The sequence below is a fragment of the Jaculus jaculus genome, chromosome 7, assembly GCF_020740685.1.
Source record: "Jaculus jaculus isolate mJacJac1 chromosome 7, mJacJac1.mat.Y.cur, whole genome shotgun sequence".
Taxonomy (NCBI): domain Eukaryota; kingdom Metazoa; phylum Chordata; class Mammalia; order Rodentia; family Dipodidae; genus Jaculus; species Jaculus jaculus.
Window position 1 is genome coordinate 63421435 of NC_059108.1, and position 17437 is coordinate 63438871.

A 17437-nucleotide genomic window follows, 5' to 3' on the forward strand; every position below is an offset into this window, starting at 1 on the left:
GATAATCAGGATGGAAAAAAAAAACAAACATGATCCAAGTAAATGCTGTATACAAGAGATATGTTTTCACTTAAAAGGCACATGTATGTCTGAAGAAAAAAAAGGAAAATATATATCACAAGAAAGAACCAAAACAGACTTACTAAAGTTGCTACACTCACAATGAAACACATTTTAAGACATGGTAGAGATAAAGAAGCATATTTTATGATGCTCAAAGAACAATCCATCAGAAAAATAAAAGTTATAAAACTTTATAAAACAATTGCCCTCCAAAATGCATGAAAAAAATACTAGCAGAAGTGAAAGAAGAAACTAGTAATTAATACAGTAACAGTGAGAAATTTCCATATCCAAATTTTCAAGGGCAAAACTTTTGTTGTATATTCATTATACGTTTTCTGAATGTGGATGAGCTCCTGCTGGCTTCTCTTCATCCCATTAGCACACCAGTCTTATTACTGGATTAGGACCTCAACTCTGACTGTGTCATTTTGTCATCCCTAATGGACCTGTCCCTAAACATAATTGCATTGAAAATATAAATCTTTAACATATAATTTGTGGGAAGACAAAAGAATTCTTATTGGGTAAGAATTTAATGTAACATGGGCTGGGGAAATGTTTTAGTGGTTAAGCCGTTTGCCAGTGAAGCCCAAGGACCATGGTTCAAATCCCCAGAACCCATGTAAACTAGTTGCACAAGAGAGCATGTGCAGTTCACTTACAGTGGCTGAAGGCTCCAGTGCACCCATTCTCTCTTTCTTTGTATCTGCCTCTTTCTCTCTTTCTCTCTCTCTCTCAAATAAATGAATAAATAATACATTTATAAAAAAATGTTTTTTAAAAAAATTATGTAAGAGGAGGTGGAAAGAGTATAAGAGTGGGTAGGAATATTCTGAGTCACAGTCCCCAGATACCACACAGGGACTGACTAAGGCTTTCATGGCCCCACAGTGAATACCATAACCCCACTGATGAGGACCTCTAGAGTAATGGAAGCTGGAATGAGTGGATATAAGAAAATAAACTATTAAAACTAATATAAAAAATTAATAGCAAAAATAGTCAATATCATACACCAGAATAAAAAAATTGATCATCTTGACACATACAGAAAAAAATAACTTGAAAACAATCTCAACAACTTTGCTGACAAAATAAACTGTCAAGCAATAAACAGAAGAACTCTTTCACAATGTGATTTTTACATATATCCGCAAAATCCCAGAGCAATTGACCATCACAAAGGTGGAAAAATAAACTTTTCCTCCTAAGATAAGTAGTAAGACCAAGATGTTCACTCTCAACACTTCTAGTCAACAATATAATGGGTGCTCTAGCAAGAACAACAAGGCTATAATAAGAAATAAAAGGTATACAACAGATTAGAAAGGAAGACATAAAACTATGTGCAGAGGGTGTGATCATGTCTATAGAAACCATACAAAGTACACATACACAATTATGAACAAGTCCACAAAGTTAAACACATAAGATCAATATAAAAAATCAGGGCTGGAGAGATGGCTTAGCGGTTAAGCGCTTGCCTGTGAAGCCTAAGGACCCCGGTTCGAGGCTCGGTTCCCCAGGTCCCACGTTAGCCAGATGCACAAGGGGGCGCACGCGTCTGGAGTTCGTTTGCAGAGGCTGGAAGCCCTGGCGCGCCCATTCTCTCTCTCTCCCTCTATCTGTCTTTCTCTCTGTGTCTGTCGCTCTCAAATAAATAAATAAAAAATTAAAAAAAAAATCAATTCAACTTTTGTACTCTAAAAGATAGCAGTTCAAAGTGAGTTTCAGGTGTCTCCATTATGTTCCTTTGGTTGATATGTCAGTTTTCATGCGAAACTGTAGCATGTCTTCAGATCTGTTACTCCTTTGGTTTTGTTCTTTATTGTCAGTATGGCTTTGCCTAGAGTCCTTTGTGCCTTCGTATGGATTCTGTAAAGCTTGTTTTGACAGGGATTGGATTGTATCCGTACATTGCTCTGGGTAGTATGGTCATTTTAACATTACTAATTCTTTTAACCCATGAACATGGGAAGTCTTTCCAGTTTGTTTCTGTCTTCTTTATTTTCTTTCATCAGTGTTTCATTTTTTTCATTTTAGATATCATTCACTTCCTTAAATTCATTTCTAAGATTTTTTTCATTTTTAAATTTGAAACTTTATTTAAATAAATAGTACTTTTCACTGGGTGCAGATTGAACACAAAGATACAGGTGTATTCCAGTTCCAATTGTGCCTATTTCCCTGAGGCAACACCCTTGCAGTACATATCAATGCTTATAAACACATTTTTATTATTTTATTTATTATTAAGATTATGTATATTAATTATTATGATTATTATTTTAATCTTTGAAATGGAAGAACCCCTCTCTTGTGTTCTGTACTGTGCAATGGAGTGTAATCACATATAAATTGTAGAAATAGAACAATTATGGAAAGCACATGGCCGCAGAGACTTTAAAGAAGAAAGATCAGAAGAGTATAAATCATGACAGGTGATGGATCTGTGGCTTCAGGATGTTTGAGAGCAGTGGCTACAAGTGGTAATAAAGAATATTTTCTCTTCACATGCCAATAAATGCGAAGGCCAATGAGCAAAAATGACCTTTGTCAATTCTATGGCCAAGCCCCCACATGGTGTCTGGCAGACACAGCAGCGTTTGGAACCAGAGAAGCAGCTGTCCTTGAAAAGATTATAATTAAGCCATCCCCATACACTGCCAGCAGCAGCAACAGGTTTGACTCCAGCCCTGAGGAGCTGGTCTATGACATCCGCAGCACCAGCAGCACTAATGGGCAGCGGCACTGTTTCTGTTGATGCAAGGAAAACAGCTGTGAAGAAAATTGCCCCATGATGGCCAAGACAAATCATTCAAAAACAGATTTCTCTGAGTTATAGAGGGAGAACTTGCATTGGAGATGGAATTTGCAGGCAGTCATATAGATATAATGAGAGCTGGGGAAGAGATTCCAGAGACTGGAATTTCTACCTTTGTGGAAACTTGTGATCCGTGAATTTGGCTTAGCTGTGTGTGTCTCCCCTGCATGCCAGGGCCCTGCACCTGCCTGAAGTACAATTCAGTTTTCTGAAGACAATATAAAACCTCAGCCTCACTCAGAATTTAAGGTCAATTATAAATTTGCCATTAATTAGCACCACTGTAAACTTATGAGACAGAGTTTTAATACATTGTGATGGTTACATTCTATTGTCAAATTTCAGATTAGGATTAAGTAAAAGACACACCTGTGTCTGTGAGGGTGTGATGGATGGACAGAGAAAGACCTTCCACCAGAGTGGTCTGTCCTTTTGGTGGCCGACAATATATAAAGAAACTCCAGGAGAATGTGGGGCATTTTGCCTGGCTGCCCATGTTACTTGCTAGTGTGTGCATCCACCCTGTTGCTGTAGTCCTTTGTAGACATCAACCTTCCAATACAGACTAAAGACAGCAGTTCTCCAGGAATCCTCCAGGCCTTCAATGTCAGTTCAGAACTGCTAAAGGCATCCAGCTACCAGGTTCTCCAACTACCCAGCTTACCAGCCATTGTTGGACTGCCCAGCCTATATGCTATTAACCCATCTTATAAATCCCCTTTATAATATATATTAATTCTGTGGGTTCTGTTACTCTAGAGAACCCTGATGAATACATAAATACTGGACCTACAGTATACTTACAATGAGCACAATAAAATGCAAATCAACAGGATAATATGATTCCACTTCACAACCACTAGGATTGCTATAACATGAGAATAACAATGTCAATGAGGTTGTAAAAGAGCTATGGCTTTCATTCCTTGCTGGTGAGACTGTAAAATGGTGAAGATGCTATAGAAACAATTTGGTCATTTCTCAAAAGATTATTCATAGTGATTCATAGATGATTCAGTAATGAACATATATGTCCACACAAAAACATGTAAATATTCATACCATCTTTGCTTGTAATACCTCAAAAATAGAAACAACACAAATCTCCAATTGATAAACAGTTAAACAAAATGTGATATAAATGAACAATGAATTATTGACTATAAAAACAATGAACTATTAGTACATATTATTACATGGAAGACCCTTAAAAATGCATTAAGTGGGGGCTAGAGAGAAGGCTTAGCAGTCAAAGCTCTTGTTTGCAAACCTAATTGCCTGGTTTTAATTCCCTAGCACCCACATAAAGCCAGATGTACAAAGTGACACATGAGTCTGGAGTTTGTTCGCAGAAGCTAGTGGCCCTGGCATGCCCATTAATTCTTTCCCTATCTCTCTCTCCTTCTATCTCCTTACAAATAAATACAAAAAAAATTTTGAGAATATGTTAAATAGAAATTTAAGCTTATAAAATCTGATATCATTTGTATTAAATGTCTAAAACAAGTAATTGTCATGGATGAAAAGAAATGAAGCTGAAAAAGACTCAATGAAGAATAAAAAGTAACTATTAAGGATTATTTTTTACATGATGAAATGTTCTACAATTTTAAGTAGTGGTCATAACTGTACAGATCTGTAGATATACTAAAACTATTATACCGAACAGTCTAAAGTACATTTTAGGGTATATAAATTATATCTCAAATAAAGAAGCTATTTTTAAAAATCTTAACAAAAACATTACATTGTTAGTTCTCCTAAATTGGAAACATCCTAAATATCCACACAAAGTGAAATTGGTGAGAGGTATATATATAATTCATTGAGAAAAATTAAACTCCAAATGCATCATGATGAATGACTCACATACTCTAAGTAGCATAAACTGTGAAAAAGTACAACAATGGCAGCCAAATGTTGTTGACTACTATGGGCATGAGAGAAGCTTCTAGAAAATTGGCTATCTTCTGTTCCTTCATCTTGGTTCTGGGTGCTTGATTAAATGAATGTTTTCACATAAGAAAACTTTAAGCTGTGTGCTTAAGACACACTTTCATGTACATATTTTATTTTGATAAATATATCTCAGAAAATAGTATTCCTCTACTGTACTATTTTCTAAAGAAACCAACCAGAAATTATAACAAAAGAAACAAGATACCAGTACAATTATTTAATTATATGCAATCATTTCCTTATTTTGTAGCTCATTGCTTCTAAATGGGGACAATTTTGCTCTTCAGAGGACACTTGGGAGCATCTGGACACATATGATCAGTTTGCTACTTTCATCTACCGGGTAGAAGCCAGCAATCCTGATAAGTAATTTGCAGTTACTAGGGCAGCTCATAGCATTATTGAATCTACCACATAAGAGTGTCAGAGATGAGCTCTAGCTCTTCTTATGGCTATAAAACCAGGAAAAACAACCATCTGTTTCACTTGTTACTTTCTACCCAGAACCTAGCAGAGTACCTGGCACTAAATGGTTCTTGACAAAATGTTGTTGAACTAACAAATAAATCTCTATCTCTTCTATCTTTATGTAGAGACACTAATATGGTTATAAACATCTCATATATACATACAGGCTAAGCACAGATACACATCTTGTATCTTGCCCCTTATAGTTTTGTTTTTGTTATTGTTCTTCTTCTTTATGTTTGGGCCTATATATACTATATGTTTTGGGAGAACTTCCCTAGGAACACCAACAGATTTCAGGAGGTGGCCCATGGAAAACAAAGCATGAAGCAGAGCAGTCTGACTTACATGTAACCTAAGATGAAGCAAAATGATAGAGTCTTTAGGATTGCATGCTTCAGAACAGCTACCAAAACAACATTCAAAGAGAAATTTGGTGCCAAATACTGAGACCAAGTTATAAAATAGTATATAAAAGTAGTGAATTCTATACTTCATATAGTATATAAAGATAAATACATGATAATGACTATATAACTGATAGATAAATGATAAATAGATAAAGCTTGATCCATAACATAATATTCTGTGAGTGTTTATAACAATGGGTACAACTCCAGTAGGTAAGTGGCAATGGAAAAGACCCAGGATCATTGCTACCTCTGTCAGACTAAGGCTCTGCAACTCACATTTTGAGAAAATCTGTTTGAAAATGAAATTTGTCTAGTTTCAATATTTAAACTTTTTCTGAAATCCTTACTTTCAAATCCATGCAGAAGACACAGGCAGTCAGAAAAAAAAAAGGCTTAATCAATGCCTCTCAAACTATTTGGATGAATTTGGACAATGAATTAAGTACTAGAGACTCATTTTCTCATATATAAATTATGTGAATTAGACTAAACAATCTCAAGGCCTTTTTATCTACAAATTGATGATTCATGATTGGAAAAGGCAGAAACTATGCGCTCTAATGAGGTGATATTTTGAGCCTTGCCAAATCGAAGTGTTTTTCTAGATAGTCTCCCATTATTGCAGCAGATGCAACAGCTTTGCTTGATACTACCAACAGGTGTGTAATTAAGCTTGATCTTTCTCCAGCATAGCTTATTTCCACTGATGGATCTACAATTAAAAGAACTTTCTCCCCAGAGAAGGGTGCATCAGTGTTATACTTTTCATCTTTAATTACACTGGTTGAAGATGAGTAACTGTGTCAGAGATCCCAATTGGAAGGGAGTAGTTTCATTAGATAGTGGTAATATACCATCCAGTCTGCATTTTAGGTTACTGTTTCTGCCTCACAAAGATTGTCTTCCACAAATCTGTTCCAGTGTTTCAATGATTAAATTCAGCACCCCCATGACATACCTGTGCATGGGAAATGTGAGTTTATAATGGATTTAAGAAATATAAAAATCTAAACCTCTCATAAAGATAAGTGTCAAAAACAAAGTAATTTACTACTTCAGTACATTCCAGCGGAGGAGCCAAAATAGCTGGTCAATGCTTTAGAGAAGAAAAGAGACTTTCGAAATTTTCATATTACCACTCAGTTACAGTGTTTTCTCTCTCTCTCTCTCTCTCTCTCTCTTTCTCTTCCCCCCTCTCCTCCCCCCCCTCATAACACTAATATATTCTTACTTTATCATTTCCTTTATTTGATTCCTTGTGCATTGTCTGGCTTCCATCATTGGAATTAAAGCTCTGCGTGGAAGGAAACATCTGTTGCAACATAGGGTCTGATCTTAGCCCTTACTAAATATTTACTAAGTGAATGAATAAATACTGACTCAGAATATTTGCCTCAAGTATACTTCTTAGTGTAGATTTGGGAGTTAGAGGTAAGCAATGTTGATCTGATTTTCCAGAACTGGTGTCTTTCTGGCATTTTAATTCTCATAAATACATAATAGGGTTTTAGTCTTTCATTTCCATCCAATTCAATGGTTTCCTATTCATTTCCCATAAAGCTAATTAATACTTGGGGTGGGATGAGTGTGTGTGTGGTATGTGTGATATGGTGTATGCAGGTATGTATGCAGATGTGTACACCCCTTGTGTGCAAGCAGAGGACAACATCTGGTGTCCCTCCTCCATGGCTCATCTGCTTGTTCCCTGAAACAAATTTTCTTAATGATTCCCAAGTTTATCCCAGTGATTCTCTGATCTCTGCTCCCTATAAGACATGGTGCTTGTGGTCATATCCCGCTGCTCATGTGGGTGCTAGTCCCCTTAGGTTCTCATGCTTGTGTGAAAAAGTGCTCTTAACCACTGTAAAGTAACCCCAGACACCCCAAAAAGCAGTTTGTATATCTAGAACTTGCCCTGGGGGTTTTGTCCTTCACAAACACGTCTTCATGCTCAACCACCCTCAATGGGCTCAATCTAGTGGCATCCATTTTGGCTTCAGACTGTGAGCAGTTAGTTTCCCAGTCACTAATTGTCCTGTGCCTTAAACTTTTTCCAAGTTATTAAGGGTAAATAGGTCTTTTGTTCAGGTAGGGGGTCATAATGGAGGTTGCCTTAGGGGTCACTGGAAACTGTGCTCCTCCAAGGACCAAGCCTCACACCAGGTAGTGATTCATACCACTCTGTCTGAACACACAATCTTAATTGAATTTCCTAAACATAAGGAAAAAATCTAGGATTTTTCCAAATTTGTAAAACCAGACTTTAACTGTTTTGGATTCAGGGTGGTAAAAGACAAAGATACCTTAGCAAAAGTGCATTTTATTCTACCTAGGCATACATCTTGGGGTTAGAACATTGCAGAAGTATCTTTCCATTCTGCCAAGACCATTCTACTTTCACACTCCAGCCTCAGTCAGCACACAGTCTGAGCACCAGGATTCCCAACATGGCATTTTAACCATCTGTTTCACTATTTCATAGCCCAGATTTTCATGTCTATATCCCAACATAATGTTTAAGTTTGCCTTTTTTTTTTTTTTTTTTTTTTGTGGTTCTGGTTCTACCTGTGCTCTCTTCTGTTAACTAGTATTTGAGTATTGCTTGTTTTTTCTAGGTTCCTTATATGTGTGCTTTTCCTTTTCTTCAGCATGAAGGATTCTATCAAGTATTTTCTGTAGAGCTGGTTTTGTCTTCAAATACTCCTTTAACCTGCTTTTGTCATGGAATGTCCTTATTTCTCCGTCTATTTGAATGGATAACTTTGCAGGATAAAGTAACCTTGGTTGACAGTTGTTATCTTTCAGAACTTGGAATATATCACCCCAAGCCCTTCTGGCTTTTAAAGTTTGTGTTGAATAATCTGCTGTAATCCTGATGGGCTTGCTTTTGTAGGTAACTTGATTTTTCTCTCTAACTGCTTTCAATATTTTTTCTTTGGTGTGTGTGTTTGGAAGTTTGATTATAATATGGTGAGGAGAGGTTCTTTCCAGGTTTTGTCTGGCTGGGGTTCTAAAGGCTTCCTGTATCTGTATTGGCACCTCTTTCCCAATTTGGGGGAAATTTTCTTCTATGATTTTGTTGAAGACACCTACTATGCCTTTGGAGTGGAATTCTTCTCCTTCTACTATGCCCTGAATTCTAATATTTGATCTTTTCATAGTGTCCCTAATATCTTGAAATTCCTACTCATACTTTTCTATAAGTTTGTCTTTCTCTTTGTTGGCCTGTATTAGATCTGCCACCTGGTCTTCTAGCTTAGATATTCTGTCCTCTCCTTCATCCATTCTACTGGTGAGATTTTCTACAGAGTTTTTTATTTCATTAACTGTGTTCTTCATTGCTAGTAATTCTGACTGGTTTTTCTTTATTATTTCTATTTCCTTATTTATGTCTTGTATTGCCTTCTTTATTTCATGAAATTGGTGTCCTGCATCTTCTTTGATTCCTTTGATTTCCTCGTTAAGTTCCTCTTTGACTCCTTTGATTTGTTCTCTGACTTCTTTGAACATATTTACAATCATTCTTTTGAAATCTTTTTCAGGCATTTCCTCTAACTCGTTCTAACTGGAGGTCATTTCTGATGCATTAATACTTTTAGGTGGATTTATATCGTCTTGCTTTTTAGTGTTTCTTGTGTTATAAAGTATATATTTTTGCATCTTGGATTAAGTTAATGCTTGGATTTTCTAGCTAGGTAGGTATTCTTAGCTGTATCGGTTGATTTGATGTTATATATTTTCAGGGTAGGAGATTAAGGTGTTAGATGTGGCTCTTAAGACTCTGAGAGTATCTACAAAGGTGCTCCTAGGGGTTGAGTTTCCCTGATATGGAAGTATTCAAATAGGCTGAGTGGAATAAAACACAGGTAGATTCTAAAAGTTAACTAAACACTGTACACATTCAATCAAAGTATGTATGCAAGAGTATGTATGCAAGAGTAGTTATTATAACAACCAGATCCTCTGTCAACATAGAGCTTAAGATTTCTGGTCTATTGAGGGATCCCAGTCAGCTTGTGACCAAGTGAGACCCTTCCCTGGTGCAAACCGAGTTACCTTGGATGCTTTTGGTCTCAGTCAAGTTGTTGCCTGGGTCATCAGGCTTCTGTTCTGATTTCTGGAGCTGGGCACTGGCTTTTCCTGTGGGGCAAGCCAAGCCTGGCAACTGTGGCCCTGCAGATCAGCACTCCCGCTGCTGGAACTGCTGCTGTGAAAGCTGCCTCTGCTGGGTCTGTCAGCAGCTCAAGCTGCTGCTGCTGGGCCCACTGCTGCTGTTGCCTCTGATGCTGCTGCTGCTGTACCTGCCACTTCTGGATCCACTGCTGTTGCTGAAGCAGCTACTGCTGGGTCTGCTGTTGTTGCCTCTCCTGGGTCTGCCACTGCTGCCACTCCTGGGTCTGCTGCTGCTGGGGCCGCTGGTACCGGTTCCAGAGCTGCTGATGTTGCTGCCAAACTCTGCTCCTGCTTGGGTCCCACTGTTGGCTCAAGTTGGCGTGGCCAGGTCCCGGACTGCTGTTCTGTTCGCCGGAGCTGGGCTCACGTAGTGGGGGAGGGGAGGGAGCCACAGCTACTCTGTTTTGCTCGCTGCTCCACATGTTCTTCTACCTCGCAGTGTGCTCCTCCATCGCTCACTGCCACTCTCTGTTCATGTTTCCTGAGTTGCGGAGAGTGCCAGTGTGAGGGGAAGCTCCCGCACCTGGCTTTTCCTGCGGCTGGAGCCGAGCCTGGCGGCTTTCTGGTGGGCCCCGCCACCGCCACGGTTGGCGGAGCTGCCGGGTCTGCTTTTGCTGGCCTGTGCAGGCTCTGGATGCTCTGGATCTCTCCTACTTCTCTGCTGCTGCTTCAATTTCCTATACACCTCACTTTTTAGTAAAAGTGTGTATTTTGCTGAATTTTTTTGGTCTTTTTTACCCCAGGCTGCTTTGGTGTGGTACCTACGCCACCATCTTAACCAGAAGTCTCCTAACATAATATTTAAAAGAGGGATTGTTTTCAAATGTGATAGAATGGTCTTCATTATCTTCCATTCAACTCTAAGTCCACCTGTTAATTAGAATCATAGGATCATCCACTTGTAACCACAAATTCTAGAATTCATTTTAGCATCAGCGAAAGACTTTTCTGTTGAGAAAGAAAACATATCATAAGCAAACAAGTTTAAAAATCTGTCTTAATCTCTCACATAACTAAAATGTGAAGACACAGATGGACTTAACTTCATCAAAGTGGTACAAATAGTTCCAGGATGACAGATCTATTCAATTAAAAGGACTGGGTTAAGGATTCGATTTGATTGCTCTGATTTGACTCATCTGTGGGGCCAGACTTGCCCTACATCTAATATGACTACCAGGGCTACAGTCAACCCCATCACAAGTAGGAAGAGAGTGTGAAGGAAATGGTTCTGCAAGAAATCTTGGCAGGTGGTTACTACAAGGCTTAACAGCAAGTAATTTGCAGAAAACAAAAAATCATATCAATCCCTGACCACGTGTTCTCTGCTGGAGGCTACTTTCTTCAGAATTGTTTTTGTTGTCATAGCTGGAGAAGGTATTACTGGTAACTCCAAAGCCCCTCCCGTGCAGTTACCTAAGTGTCAGCAATGTTTAGGCAGATATACCTTTCTCTACAGCACTTAGATAAAATGTACTCACATGGCCTCACCAAAGGAAATGAAAACATGAGATATAAAAGGCAGAAAAGTATTAGCATACCCAAAAGGCTGACCACTCAGTCAACTAGGACACTAAGGGAAAAGGGTAAAATTTCCCAATACCAGGCAATATCTAAGATCTTTCTGCTTGATAAACCTGCAGTCATGCTGAACTATACTTCAAGAAGGTGACTACAACACCTCAGGAAAACTATAGTTTCTGTGCTATAATGAAGGAACTAAGATAATCTTTAAAAATAAATATTTATATTAAATATATAAAAAGATGAGCAGCCAGGCATGGTGGTGCACACCTTTATCCCAGCACTCAGGAAGCAGAGGTAGGATCACCAGTGAGTTTGAGGCCACCCTAAGACTACATAGTGAATTCCAGGTCAGCCTGGGCTAGAGTGAGTAGAGTGAGACCCTATCTCAAAAAACCAAAAAAAAAAAAAAAAAAAAAAAGCACCTAACTATTAAGTCACTGTCAATGATTTTAGTTATTCTCTTTCAGCTGTCTTCAACAGTTGAAACTTTCAACTATTTTCTTGTGTGAAATTATTTTCTTTCTTGATATCTGCTACCTCTGTATTATAGATTATATTCTGCCTGCCTCCTTATGTCATTGACTTTCTTTTTATAACTTAACTTTTATAATGTGTACTTATTCATACCACATTTATTTTGGAATACATAGATAGAAAAGATCACTATAAATAAATCAAATTAACATATCCATCACCTCACATAGTTACCCTTTCTTTGTTTTCATGATAAAAGCAGCTACAATCTATTCATGTAGCAAGAATCCCAAATACAAGCCAAGTGTGGTAGCTCATACCTGCTATCTTAGTACTCAGAATAATGTTGATGTGGGAGCATTGAAAATTCAAGATCTCCTTGGCATACACAGTGTGGTTCAGACTAGCCTGGGCTATAAAACAAGATCCTGTCTCAACAAAAGAGAAACAAGGAGTCCCCAGTATAGTATTATTACCTGTGGTCCTCATGCTGTTCCTGTGCCTCTACACTTTTGTCCCTCATAGCTCTGTGCCCTCTACTATCATGACCTAACTTCCTCCCCAAACTCCCCCATGACAATGGGTCTGTTCTGTGTGTGTGTGTGTGTGTGTGTGTGTGTGTGTTATATTATATGTAAGATATATCTGTTTATACCTACATATACATGTATGTATAAAATCCACACATAAGTAAGAGCATGTGGCTTATATCTTTTAGAATAATATCCTCCAGGCTATCCTCATTGTGGCAAGTAACAAAATCTATTCATTTTTAAGAGTGAATATTATTCTCCATACATACATCCCGTAGTATATTTGCCCATCAACAAATACTTAGGTTGTCCCCATGTCTTGGCTGTTGTGAACACTGCTGCAATGCACACGTAAATACAGATTATCTTTGATGGGTGGTGTTTCCATTTCCTTTGGATATGTACATGGAAGAGGAATTTGGGCCATTGCCAAATAGTGCCTCTAATGAGGAGTCAAAGACTGTAGCATATAGCACCAACCTTAACCTCCTCAGACTCAAGGCCTAGTTTCAAGTAACCTATCAGGCACATTCTTTGGAATGTCTTCCTGATGTTTCTGATTAAACACTAATAAAATCAAGTCTATTATTTTTCCAAAACCATGTTTTTTACTTGCCCATTTCTCTCTTAAAAATTTAAATCACATAGATTGTAACACAATCTTTCACTGTCCCATCAACTTTTATCACCCATCCCAACAGTTGCCTAGTATGCCTCATTGCCACCACCTATCTTAGATCCATTTTGCTTTACTAAACTATTGTAAAAACCTTCTAACTGAGCTCCTACTCTATCCCATGCCAAGCTATCCTACAAGTTATTGTTAAATTACACTTCTACACAATTGCTTTGGTATTATCAACTACTCTGCTTAAAAGTGTTACATGCCATTCAAGTACCAACAAGATAAAAGTGACTTGCTTTAGCCATGCTACTTTTCCATCTTGTTTCCTGCTGTTAGCTTATAGACTGTTACTAGTCATTTCTTAACATCTCAAATTATATTCATACTGTCACTCCAATTTATAACATTCTACTTCTTCTTCCCTCTCAAACATCCACTACTGCCTCTCCATGAGTTCCTCTGACATACATCTGGAGGAAATTGGTTCCCACCCTCCACTCATTTAAACTCCCTGTGTTCTGGTCTGCTTATAACCAAAGGCAGAAATAGCTTCACCTAATCATTTTATTTCCTACAACTTCTGGAATCTACCTTCAAAACTCCTTTGTTTCTAATTGAGCAATAACACATTGTCCAAATCTGCTGCCTACTTCTTATACATGGACTTTTATTGTTTGCTGTTCCAAGTTTCTATACATGCAAGAACTCTCCAACCATGGTACTCCTGCATTTCCCAAGTCCCACCTGGATTCTCACATGATTGTTTTTGTCCCATCTCTCCACTGATAAACCTTGTCCCACCTCTTCATTGAGATACCTTGCCATTTCATCATATTTCTTCCAAAGTCAATTGTTTGCCATTGATAAGCCCATTAGAAATAGCTCCATGATTGTCAGATTGAACATTTTGTCATCACACACACCTGAAGTGGGTTTCTTAATTCCTGTTCTACTCTAGCAGATAGGTCTAATTCTAAGCCTAGGATCCTTACTCTTGGACAAGCCTGCCCAGTTGTAGATAATTGACAAATACTTGCATTGTTCCCAAGACACTATGCTTTTTTAGACCACAGATACTGTCTTTGCATTAAACATAAACTCATAAACTGAAAACCATACTTTCTTCTCCAATAACCCTTAAGGAACCATACCTTCACTATGCAACCCCAATTTGAATTAATTCTTGTACTTTTGATGCTACAATAATGGGTAGGTCCTGTGAGATTTATTTGTCAATCATACCCTTCCTCCTAACTGATATCTTTTTTTTGTTGTTTTGTTATTTTCAATGGCTATTTGAGTCAGAGTTAATTTAGCTTTTCCCAGGTCTTTATTTCAACAATTTTGGAGGCAGTCTTTCATAGAAGCTAATGTAATTTTTCACACCACATGTTCATTTTGGTACTGTTTCTGTTACTAACTGTACAACCTCTAATTGCAGTGCTTCATATTTTAAAGTAGTTAAAGTATCATTCCTTAACTCATAGAATGAAGATTAAATAAGCGATGGATTTAGAACATTATTTATATTAATTTTATATCAGGAAGTACATGTTGGCTTATAAATGCTATAGAAGTTATTTTTTAACTTTACATACTATCCAGTGACTGGCACATCTTTTTTTAAATTTTTTTGTTCATTTTTTATTTATTTATTTGAGAGTGACAGAGAGAGAGAGAAAGAGACAGAGAGAGAGAGATTGAGAATGGGCACACCAGGGCCTCCAGCCACTGCAAACGAACTCCAGATGCGTGTGCCCCCTTGTGCATCTGGCTGACGTGGGTCCTGGGGAACCAAGCCTCGAACCGGGGTCCTTAGGCTTCACAGGCAAGCGCTTAAATGCTAAGCCATCTCTCCAGCCCTGACTGGTACATCTTAAGGCCTCGGTTCTGTGAGTGGGGTGCCTAAGTCAAAACCTGCAATGGAGACTAACAAGGACGCAACCATAGTGACCAAGTAGCCATGGGAGCTGCAGGAACGATAACACCATACTCTGTCCCTACAGACCAACTTTTCATTCTTTGTTCTATTTACCTGATCATCTCACCATTGAAGGCCTTGTAAAAGCAAGTTTTAAGCTAAGACAAATTCAAGAACCTCCAATCACAGGACCTTAGATTTCTAAAATCTGTCCCCTGTGTATGAAAATGCAAGGTTGCCTTATGATGGTTTGGCTTTTAATGTTGTCTCCGAACAATTCATATAGGAAAGTTGTAAAACATAAAAAGACAGATAAGCTTCCCTTTTAATTAATTTTATTAATTTTAAGTTACTGGGTTGAGGATCTAGCTTGGTGGGTAAGGAGCTTGCCATGAAAACATGAGAACCTAAGTTTGGATCCAAGATCCCATGTAAAATTCCAGGTGTGCTGGTGCATACTTATAATCCCAGTCCTGAGATGGCTAAGGCAGAAAGTTACTGGGATTCACTAGATAGCCAGTCTAGTTGAATTGGTGAGCTCTAGGTTCAGTGAGAGAACCTGTCTCAAAATTCATAGAAGAGGGGGCACAAAGATTGTTAGAGCCATAAGTTGGTTCATTATGCACAGAGACACTGCCTCTCCCCCACAGTGCAACAACCACAATCTACGGGGAAATGACAGGGAGAAGGCTAATGATGGTACCATCATAGTTGTATATACATTATATACATAACTAAGACAAAAGATAAGATGGAGGACTAAATAGATGGCTTAGCAGTTAAAGCACTGGCCTGTGAAGCCTAAGGACTCATGTTTGATTTCCCAGAATGTATATAAGTCAGATGCATCTGGACTTTGTTTGCAGTGGCTTTGAGGCCCAGGTGCACCCATTCTCCCCCACCCTCTCTAATAAATAAATATTAAAAATGATAGGGTGGGAATTAACAGAGGAAGACCCCCAATGTCAGCCTCTGGATTCCACATGTATGTGCACTCATACAAACACACACATACCCACGTGCATGAATGCCATACACACAAAGTTGGTTATTGATGCTCTTATCCTTCAACAGAACAATCTGTGGTAGAAACACATAAGGTTAAATTGAAAGGCTATACATACCTCACTGAAAATCATTAAATTTCCAGAATTTTGCTAAAAATTTTGATTGATTGTCACTAAATTGATACACGTGGTTCAAATATCCTTTCTCTGCTTCCCATATTTTGAGCAGCAAAGATTGGCTCCACTGGTAAAAGAATAATGAGAGAAACATACACTTTCATTTGAACTTCATCTGTGATGGATTTTGTGACTGTAAGGTGCTATATGGTAACTCAGGATGTCTTAATTAGGTGGTCATGGAACCCTCCCAGATTCTCCCATACCCTTTCATTCCAAGATGTCTTCCAAGATCAGAGTTCTCTTAGACGTCAGTGTAGAAAACACAAAGTCAAAACCTCTTCTCAGGTTATCATGTATCTAAAACTTACATTTGAAATATTAGACAGCTTGGTAATAAAACTCAAACAATTGATATGAATATTGTTTGTTATTACATTAAAGATTTGAAGGTGTGTGTGTGCATGTGTCAGCAAGACTTCTACATGATTCTGAGACAAACATTTTAATGATTTCATTAAATTTCATCAGAATTAGAAATGGTCAAAAACTTTCAATTCTGAAACAAAGGAAAGATCTGTAGTTAGAGAAAGACTTCCAGTGCATAGAAGGACACTATCACTACTATCACTTGAGTCACTTGGGTAAAGATAAGCATATCAAAATACCCGAGGTGCTGGGAGGTTTGATATTGTTTCCAAGGATGAGACAGTGGACAGGGATAAGCCATCTGGCTGCTCCAGTTAATAGTCCCTGATGGCTGCAATATACTTTCTCTTCTTCAGCAACACAATGACTAGATAGTTTCAGTTCCATCAGAAATTTTATTCACAAATAAAAGGTTAAGAAATGTGAAGTATATTTTTCCTGGAATTAAATTAATCCATTTGCAAGTAGATCATTTTCTCTTTAGCTAACTGCAAAGTGCAAATTACTAATCAACAAAAAGAAAATCCCACTTGTATAATCTTTTTACATTAATTTCTCCAGCTATACCATGTGTTCAATAGACTGAATGAGTTTTCTCTTGGTGTTACATTTTTAACTGGAAATTTATACCAGATATAAGTCCCCAGGCAAACATTTAAGATAATAAATGACAGTGACAGGGTGGATGATTACCTATATCATTCTGTGATCCTTCAATCAAAATGCAATTAATAAAAAGCCAGGTGCAGTAGCACACACATTTGATCTCAGCACTTGGGAGGCAGAGGTGGAAGGATCCTATGAGTTTAGGCCAGCCTATACTGCATAGTGAGTTCCAGGTCAACCATGGCTAGAGCAAGACCCTACCTTTAAAAAACAACCACAAAATATAATTTATACT